General features: G+C 31.6%; 2 long non-coding RNA genes across 2 annotated transcripts; one reads left to right on the top strand and one right to left on the bottom strand.

Moving 5' to 3' along the window:
* The first annotated feature begins 345 nt into the window (after positions 1–345).
* LOC145951805 (uncharacterized) lies at positions 346–1,970 on the top strand. Its single transcript, XR_014429739.1, has 2 exons — positions 346–594; positions 1,754–1,970. It is a non-coding gene; the product is annotated as an uncharacterized LOC145951805 (long non-coding RNA).
* A 4,236-nt stretch (positions 1,971–6,206) lies between these two features.
* On the bottom strand, positions 6,207–8,356 carry LOC145951790 (uncharacterized). Its single transcript, XR_014429721.1, has 3 exons — positions 7,776–8,356; positions 6,679–6,755; positions 6,207–6,574 (listed from the first exon to the last, which is right to left on the bottom strand). It is a non-coding gene; the product is annotated as an uncharacterized LOC145951790 (long non-coding RNA).
* Positions 8,357–10,249: the final 1,893 nt, after the last annotated feature.

The following is a 10,249-nucleotide window of genomic DNA, read 5'->3' as shown; positions in this document are numbered from 1 at the left end:
TAGATGTTTTCGGCATTTGTTAATTAAAAAAGTTGCAAAATCAACCATTATACGCACTAATGACTCGCTAACAGAAGGTATTTCTCATAATTCAATTATTTTAATGTTTACTGGTTGACTTTATGTAACATCTCACTTTCTTTAAATAAATTAATAAAAATTTTAATTAATTAAATGAGAATAATTTGAAAAACGAGAGTTGTTATATATATATATATATATATATATATATATATATATATATAAGAGATATATAAAATATTTCTGTTTTCATAATTGAGTTATTATCTTTTAAAAATAGAGAGAATAATTAAATTAAGTTTTTGTTGACGGGTTACACGTACATGTGAGAATTAGGGTTATTATTTAAACATGTTAGGAGTATTAAGTTTGTCTCACTTTTTATCAGATCGTGCATAGTATGATCCAAAGAAGGAGGCAAACCTGAGGCAGTCGTAGAGGTGTTCGAAGATAAGAATCCTAATTTTAGCGTCCCTCAAGGTAAGGGGGAGTGAGAACTTCGCTCTGAGGTGTGGGATAATTATTGGGGAGCAAAATTGATCTCCAATCCTTACGATGTATGTATGTGTGTAGGTGAGGGATTAAACCCTATCCTTATATGAATTTGTCATGTGTGAATGTTGTGCTTTGAATAATATATGTATTTGATAAGTGCTTAATCTATGATATTGGTTTGATTATGGATCCATGAGTGTCTGTAGGTTTTTAGGAAAACCTTAAAGATGTATCTAAACCCTTAATTGAAGAATTAATTGAATAATGATAATTACATGTTTAATTAGACCTTAGATGCCCTTTTACTTGATTAAATTTGTATGAGTTGTGGAAATTGTATATGAGAAGAACCACAAATTATGCGAATCCTCCTCTAGTATCTCACCGAGTGTGAGAAGAATCATGTTAGACGTGATCCTTCTAGAGGCTCGTGGCCTCAAACGCGTCAAGCATGAGGTGTGCCTCACTTGGCACAACCCTGTTTATAAGTTCGAATTCTGTATGCTTAACTTGTGTGTGTGATTAGGGATAACTAATGGATATTCTTGAGTACAAATTGTCATAAATGATAATGATTTGTGTTATGTGATAGAGAATGTGATAATTAGTGTATTATGAGACGTGTTGAGAACTATGAACTAATGAGAGAATGTTATATAAATATGCAGAATCTTAAATGCCATTCATCATGTGTATAAGTGTTTTGTGATGGGTATGATGTGAAATACACTGCTAACGAGGAACCCTTTGTGTAAAAGCTTGTAGATTAGTCCTCAGAGATAATTTGGTTTGGGAAGTCCTAATCTTGCCCATTATGTGCATATGATGGATTTTGTGTGATCCAACTATTTTGATGAAACTCTAATAATATATCCTTTTAGTGTAGAGTACTATGATAACTTGACCTGACATGTACTCCTAGACTACTCAGCCTTCAAACAATGATAATGTGTTTTATTGGCGTCATATGAATATAGATAGGAGAGTCTTGTCCTTGCATAAACATGACATATTGTTTGCATTTGAAATATAAATCTGATTTATGTGGTGATGTGATGAAATATGAATTGAGAATTATTGATTAAATTGTTGTAATTATCGATGAACTTATGTATATTCCATATATGTTTTTTGTTTGTGTGTATGGCTACCCATCCTTTCTCCCATACCCATAGTCAAAATGAGTTATGCTCTCACCCCCTATTTCCTTTTTTGTGTGTGTGTGATGTATATGTAGGTGATTTTCACTTTGGAGGAGCTTCGGTGGTGGATGGGAATACTTTGATTACATGTGACATTGGGGTTTATGTATGATTACTTTTCTGTTCTTTTGCAATAGGAATTCTAGTTTATTTCCTTTGAAAATGTTTCTACAATTCTTTATAATAGTTTGGTTTAGTCTTTTAAATCTTGAATTTAAAATATAATATATATTTTACCTCAGTTTTGAATTATTTAATGAAGTATTTCTTTTCAGAAATATATATAACGGGTAGAGTGTGTCACATTATACAAGAGGACAATAAACCAATTTAGTCTTATAATAATGGTTACAGATAAAAAAAAAACTATCAAGTGTTCTACAAAAATTAAAAGAACTAAAATATCATTTAAAAAAATAATTAAAAATAAACCTTGCAATATTGATAATTGCTAAATAATTAGTCTGTGTAATGTCATATCTCGAGACTCAATAAAGGAGGAAAATATCTAGTCAATTATTCATATTTCAAATTCATAATCAACATAATATTAAATGGAGTTAATTACGAGAGAAAGTGACAGGACAGGTCACTAGAGAAATCAATAATGAGAAAACGATATAAAAAGAGAATTTATTTATGGATAAATTAATAAAAGTTCATTTGTGTTGAAGATAAAAAGAGATGTGATCTGAGAAACTGTCATGTTTTATTTTAACGTATTATATCATTTATAATGGTACTATCCTACTTAAATATAATAATTTTATGTAAAAAAATATCCGTGGGTCACACATTAAAGAAAAAAAGCTTTGTTTGGTTATATAGGTGGAATTGAGTTAGGAATATCTATTAGCTCTAGACTTATTTATAAGTAATATATAAGACAAACATTACAAAAAAAATGTGTGATTTGTGGCGGTTATTTTGGCAGTTTTTGGCGGTTAAAAACCATCATCAATTACATTACCGGCGTCGTTAATAACCGTTGGATCTACGGTCGCCAAAAACCGTTTGCGGCGTATATGTTGTAAACACTGGTTTTGAGCGCAAGAAAATTCAATCTCTTTGTGGCGGTCTAAACCGCCACAAAATTGGTTACAGTTTCTAGTGGTTTAAAAGCGCCATAAAATTCATCTAAATTTTTGTGAATTCATCATTTCTCAGAAAATTACTTTTTTTCTTCTTATTTACACTTTCTAACAGTTTTAAACCGTCAAATCTCACATTTTCTGATAGTTTTAAACCATCAACTAATGCACTTCATTCTACATTATATGCACTTCATTCTACATTATATCAATGCATTTTTATTATTTTAAAAAATAGCTTTAAAATTATTTTAAAAGCACATTCATATTATAAACTGAGAAATAATATATATATTTTATGTATTTATCAAATAATTGCTTAAAATTATCACTAATTATATTAATTATTTAAAATTAATGATTATATTATATTGTTATTTAATTCAAGTAACTCTTAAATAATAATTTTACTTATTGAATTCTAAGACCATTTATTTTTGTAAATTCTACCTATAATTATACTATTATATAATGCCTAATTCTTTGTGATTAGCAACAACCAGGGTGCTGAAGAACTAGGCTCTGAAAAATCAGCTAGTATACAAATCCATACAAGCATTAGCAGAATCAAGGTAATCTCTCCAATAATAAATGTATACTATCCGGCTGAAAAATAACTTTCATGACTTTTGTGTAGATAGGCTTGACATGTTAAAAAATGATTAAATTCTGTTAATGTTGAACTTCATGACATTTAATCTATAAATTGGTCTTTGCTTGATGACATCAATTGGAGCTCATTTATAAAGAAGCCTGTAAGCTGTTCAAAAAATCAAAACAAAAGCAAGTTTACTATCAAGCCTCACCTTCCATGCATTTTCAAGACTTTGGTCCACGTTCTCTGCATCAACTTTAAGAGCTAGTGAAGTTAGTAACTCTGCTTGTTGCATCAATGCGTTTATCTTTGGGTCATCCTTTTTAAGGAATGTTCCTTGAATCTTGTCGTTTTGGACTGCAAAATCATGATAAACCAAGAGTTGCATTAGAATCATAGGTGACCAATGTTATTTCAGGCTTAATATATAAGAGGTGTTTTGGCTTATTTTCTATTTTCATTTTCAGGTGAAATGTTTTCACTTATAATTTAAAGTTGTCACCTCGTTTTCATTTAGTTTCCTCTTTTCCTTATGTTGATTTCAGTTTCACCATTTCCTTCACAAAATCTTGAAAACAGGAAACAAAAAAATGTGATATTTTTATAATTACTAGTGAAAAGATATTAACTGAAAATTTAATTGGAAAATCTATAAATTCTAACAAAACAGGACAAGGGCTCTGGAAACAGAATTTCACGGATTCGATAAAGCATACCTGACCCGGGTCTTCTGGAAAAACAGAATTTCTTTCTCCATATACCTGTGTTTGAAGTGAAAAATAAAAAATAAATAAAAAAGAAGAAACATTCCCTTTAATTATATTCTAGTACAAACAATATAGGTCATTTTTCCAGTTCAAACTACTGCGTCAAGTCTTTGCGAGAGAAAGAGAAAGACTTTGGAAAATGGGTACTCACAAACTCAATGTTTCCTAAATGAAGCATTGCTGCTACTATTCGAAATATAGCATCCTGAGAAGAGGGATGGCAAAATTTTCTAATGAAAATAATAAAGAGAAAAAGAAAACACTCTCCAACAGGGATGTTACTGAGGGGCACCTGCTCATCAGAGCTGATCCCAACAACCTCCATAGCTCTCTTAGTAGCAATGTACTCTTTAGAATCATCCACCCCATCCAACTCAATACAATTTGATTGATTAAGGTAATGAAATTTTCTTGGATTTCCCAATTTGTACTTACCAACATCCTGTACATGGAAGAAGCTCAAATAAAAATAAATTCACATCGAAGGCTCATTATCTCAGGATAAGTTCAAGAAGATCAACCAATAAGCTAAATTCAAACCCCAACTTTAGAAGCTAATATGCATGTAAGAATGTTCATGAACTTTTGTAATTATACCACGATTCTTGAAAGAGGAAAAAATCGTTACTTTCTTGGATTATTTTTAGGCCTAAATATATTATCTGAAAAAGAAGAATGATGTACCTCTTTTGGTGCAGCACAAAGCATATAAAAACACTGGTAATTTCTCTTAGCATCAGAAACTTGACAGACACGGGAACGTTCCAGCAAATATGTTCTGACATAGTTTTAAGATTTTTTGAGGTAAGGATGTTTCCAAGTTTGTGATATTCTTTTTATGGGATGGGTAGATTTCATTAGAATATCATTTACTCTTTTTACTTCAATTCTTTTTTGAAAGGTTAAAGGAAGGATAATTCCTATAGCAATCCCCATATTCTTTGGAGTCATGGTGATCATGCTTGAAATTGAACTAATTTCACAAAGCATAGTTTCTTTGTTATTAAAGGAACGAATTTGCAGCGCGTGAGAGTGGGAGTGCTGGGTGCTGGCGAATTGTTTTTAAAAAGATTTTTAAAATGTAGAAACATATTAATTTAATACATAATTATATATTATTTAATAGTGACAAATATATAATATCATATTCATACAACATATATATACACTACTACAAAAGCACTGTTTTACATCGGTTCTGGAAGGTAATCTACATCGGTTTTATAACCGATGTAGAATAGAGCGATGTAGATTTGCTTTTAAATCTACATCGGTTGTGAGAAAACCGATGCAGATTTGCGTTCAAATCTACATCGGTTGTAAACAAAATCGATGTAGATTTAAATGCAAATCTACATCGGTTCTACCTTTAACCGATGTAGATTCCATTTTAAAAAAAAAATCAATTATTTTTTTAGATTCTTTCTGAGTTACCTGTATAAACATATTTCATTCATAGTATAATTTCAAAATCTAATTGTTGAGTTCCAATTCTCTCAATTAGAGGTTATCAGATACAATAACTACTCTAATAAAGCTATAACTTTGAATTCCATTTTATTCCCAAATAACTGTATTGAATGAGAGAAATCTTAAAAATAGGAAAGTCAACATATTGAGCTAAAACTAAACGAGGGCAATCTCATCTCATCAAGGAAATCATGTGATTTTTCTCAAATTTTTATAAACACCATTGATGTGTCAAAATTAGTTCCCATTTCATCTCAAAACAGGATGTTTTCAAAAATTGGTCCAGATTCATACTCTTCAAAAATCTTAAAAATAGGGTGCACATTTGTTCTATAATAATTAGGAAATTTGTTCCGTAATTAGGACAGATTTGGATGATTTGATTTGTACAGTTTTTTATTTCCTTATTTCCTTAATTAGGAGACTAGTAGTCTATATAAATGTATTTTGAGGAATTTTTAATTAAAGCTGATTATTACACTTTTTATTTCCTTAATTATAGCTAATTTGTACAGTTTTTTATTTCCTTATTTCCTTAATTAGGAAACTTCTAAATAAATCTCTAGTTATCGATTAACTTTTAATTTTGAGGTAAGTTTCCATTTCATAAAGTTCATAAATAGGCAAAACAGGGAAATAAAAAAAAGGAAACAAATAATAGACAATTCCTTTAATTAAATAGGAATCCCTATAAATCAGTAACAATAATAAAGAATAAATCATAGATCCTAATACCTAAAATTCTGCAACATAATAATATCCCATAAATTTTGGGATTTCTATCCAACAGTAATTATTCTGTTAAATTTTTTTTGTTTATAACTATTCTGTTAAATATATTATTATTACTATAATTTTGATCTGGGTAGTGGCTTTTGGAAAAATGAAGAAGTTTTGCCCCATGGCCAACCAAGCTCAAAGCAATGGAGTGACCTTAAGGTGCGAGAGTCAGTCAACAAAATTTAAAAAAATAAAAAATAAAAAATAAAAACAATCAACTGAAATAATCAAAAAACGGGTCATCAAAGAAACCTTACCAGAAATACTCATTAAAATCGTCATAATTTCTCCAGGAGGAATGAGGTGCTTTCCCATTATCATTGTTTGCTGCTTCCTAATAGTCCATGAAAATACATGATGAATCCATATTTTTAAACCAAAAGAATAAAGATAAACTCAAGTCACAAATAAATGCATTTAAGCTTTTAAACAACATGAACTGCAGAGGTAAATTCATAAAAATCACTGAACAGAAACCCAAGAGAGAGAAAGAGAGTAAAGGCTCAAACCAGTCCAAAAGATATACAGGACATCAAATTGATCCACCATAGTATAAAATAATCATTAAATGAGTTGAAAATAAAGGTAATGTTTTCACGATTTCTAATCAAATGACCAAAATAAATGGCCAAAATAAATGTAAAAATAACGGGATATTTTCACGATTTCTAATCAAATGACCAAAATAAATGGCCATGCATATTCACATATTTCATTGCAGAACAGCACTGCCATGGTAATGTTTTTTGCAAATCAATGAGTTGAAAAGAATCAACTTATTTTGTCAGACAAACTGAAAGATTTCACTACATAACACAATGATTTTATGTATATTTATTCCTTCTTAAAGAACATTTTCTGGCAGGCAGTGGGGGATGGTTACTTCATTAAGTTCATAAACCAAAGAACATTTCATTAAGTTCATAAATCAAAGGGGTGGTTACCAAAATATATCCCCTTTATAATAAGTATAGATAAAAAATTGCTGCCATTTTTAACTTTTGTTTCCTGTGTAATGTTGTCCAGAAACTCATTACCCAATCAAATACGATTTCAAGCCCGTTTTCTCATATTAACAGGAAAACAGGGAACACACAATCCAATCACACTCCAAGACTCGTCATTTATTTCAAATTTGTATATTCATTTCTTGGAGTTGTTATTTTTCTTTAAAAAAGTAAGATTTTCTCATGAGACACCATCCAATAAGACAGAATATGTTTGTCTCATGAACACAACCCACAACCCACAACCTAAGATTGTGATCATCATCTACTTTTGATATATGAGCTTATTTCACCTTTCTATGAAATAAAGTTTAATAAAATATTCATAAAACACATGTGGAACTTACTGCAGAAACAATATCATAGAGAGGAAAGATAACGTTATCAAGAAATGAGACACCACCCTTAGAATCATAAGTGCAACTATTAGCTGGCTGTGCAATCTACTGCCTTAAGATGTCATCCATCTCTCTAGCCATCTGCATATCATATTCATAACACAAATTATAAATAACTTTGAAGGGGAAGATGCAAATGAAAGACATAAATTAAAAATTCAGGCATGAAAAAGAACAAAAAAGCAGAGCAAAATAGAATATGCAATCTTGTTAATATAATTATTTCAATTGAACAGATTCTATTATAACTCAGTATACAGTGATTTGCATCTGCATAGACGGTCCTGCTGCAAATTCCATAAATTCATGACCTGCATTTCGTTATACACTATCATCCCTCGTGTTAGGTGATTGGCAAGTGGACATAATATAATTTGAGGTGCAATTGATTTGATAAACATGAAATCGAGAATACCTATTGTGGAGGTGAGATTTTGCGAGAAGAGGATTTCACTTCCCTAGAATAAGAGGAAAGAGAGGTGTTAGGTTAGGGAAGAGAAAAGGGAAGAATAGAAGAATGGATGAGATTGACGGACATGGTGTTGATGCCACTTCGTTGTTGTAGTCCTCGTCTTCCAAATCGGGGATCCCCTCCTCCTCTCTGACCTCCTTGGAGTGGCGGCTGGGAGTGGCGGCGAAATGGGTGTGGGGGTAGAACTTGTCGTTAGTGTTGTCGAAGAAGATGAGGAAGTCCCAAGTGGAGGCCCTCGGAAGGGAGGGAGGAGGGCGAAGGGGGCTTCGAAAGGGGGCGTTGCGGAGAGGAAGATCCGTGGTTGCTCGCGGCGGGCTGGGAACCCTATGTTGAAAGGGTATTCTGGATGTTTGCGCGAGAGGGTGTATTAGGGTTTGAGTTCTACATCGGTCAAAAGCAAACCCGATGTAGAATTGTTAATATTTACATCGGTTTTTTATCCAACCGATGTAAATATGTCTATATTTTCTATTTATTTACGAGATTGCCACCGCGTTTTAAATTTACATCGGTTTTATTACAACCGATGTAGATATAGCGATGTAGAATATCATCTTTTTAGTAGTGATAATCAGAATTTAATATAATAACAAGTATAAAGAATATAAAGTACTATTTAATTAAATAAGTACTTATATTGTTATATAATAGAAACTATATGTGTATGTGTGTGTTGTTAGTCTAAGGCATAACTAACAAGTTTGTGAAAAATAAGAGTCATCATCATTTTAAATTTCATACTTCTGTAAAAAAAATCCTAAGCTAACAATGCTAATTATCACACAAGGTCACAATGTACGTGAACAAGGGGGTGGAAGACAGAAAGACAGTAGAGCGAGGAAACTGGCCTTCACAGTGCACATAGAGGCCAACAAAGGAAGGTCAGAACAGGGGCTGTTCACTGAAGGGCTGACCTTAGCTGGAAAATGCTAGAAAATGTGCAGCTGGCTAGAAGTGTGACACAAGAAAGTTGTTGATGGCAATTAAGAATTTCTCATCATAAAATGGTTCTGAAATATGATGTGGAATCATAGATGTAAACTAAAAAAATGGCTTATCAAAGAAATGACAGGAACAATATGGACTTTCTATTTCTAGTTGGCATAGAACCCATATCCTCTACATTTCAGCCACAATTTTGGCTACTACCCAAGCATTGTTAAGTTCCCAATAGCAGGTCTCCACCATAGCCCAATAGCAGAACTATACTCTAAGTCAAACACAGGAAAAACTCTAGTTTTTCTGATTATTGACAGTGCAAATTATACATTTATCATAGTATACCAAGCAAACTAACATCACCAAATCTACAAATCTAGCTAAACCAGGTACTCAAGCACTTGTCTTTAATAAGAAACTGGGATTACCATCAAAAAGAGAGCTTCTAACCTATCACAATAAGCAGTTTCCATGGTTCACACATACGTATTGAAATATAGGATCTGATTAACCAATAAGCACCCAGAATTTATAAATATCAAGCCCCCAAAAACATATCCAAAAATGGAATATCATGAATTTGTAATTGTATTAAATCTCCCAAAGAAAATTATAATTTGTCTGTTATTGCTGTTGCTATAAAATTGAATGCTGAAAGAATTTTCAATTTATGTATTCATTTATCTTTCTGACTATAGGAACACTCATGCCAATAAGTTAAATTTCCATTAAACTTGTGGTATATCCAAAACGATATTACAGAAAGGAACCACAGATATACCGTTTATTGCTGCCATGTCCATTTCCATGCCACCCAGAACTATCCACATTGTTTCCAATTTTGTCTCTCACAGACCGCTTAGTACCAGTCAACGGAAGAGAAGAGAAAGAAGAATCTACAGTAGATATATCCCTCTTCACAACCTAAACTTAAGTGTTAAATAGAAGATGGGAAATTGAAAATTGAACTGCATTCCTTTATTCCAAATAAAAAAATTCAACAAAAAAACTT

Source organism: Cajanus cajan, chromosome 9 (genome assembly GCF_000230855.2).
Source record: "Cajanus cajan strain Asha chromosome 9, NIPB_CcT2T_4, whole genome shotgun sequence".
Lineage (NCBI taxonomy): Eukaryota > Viridiplantae > Streptophyta > Magnoliopsida > Fabales > Fabaceae > Cajanus > Cajanus cajan.
This window is presented reverse-complemented; position numbering and strand designations above follow the sequence as displayed.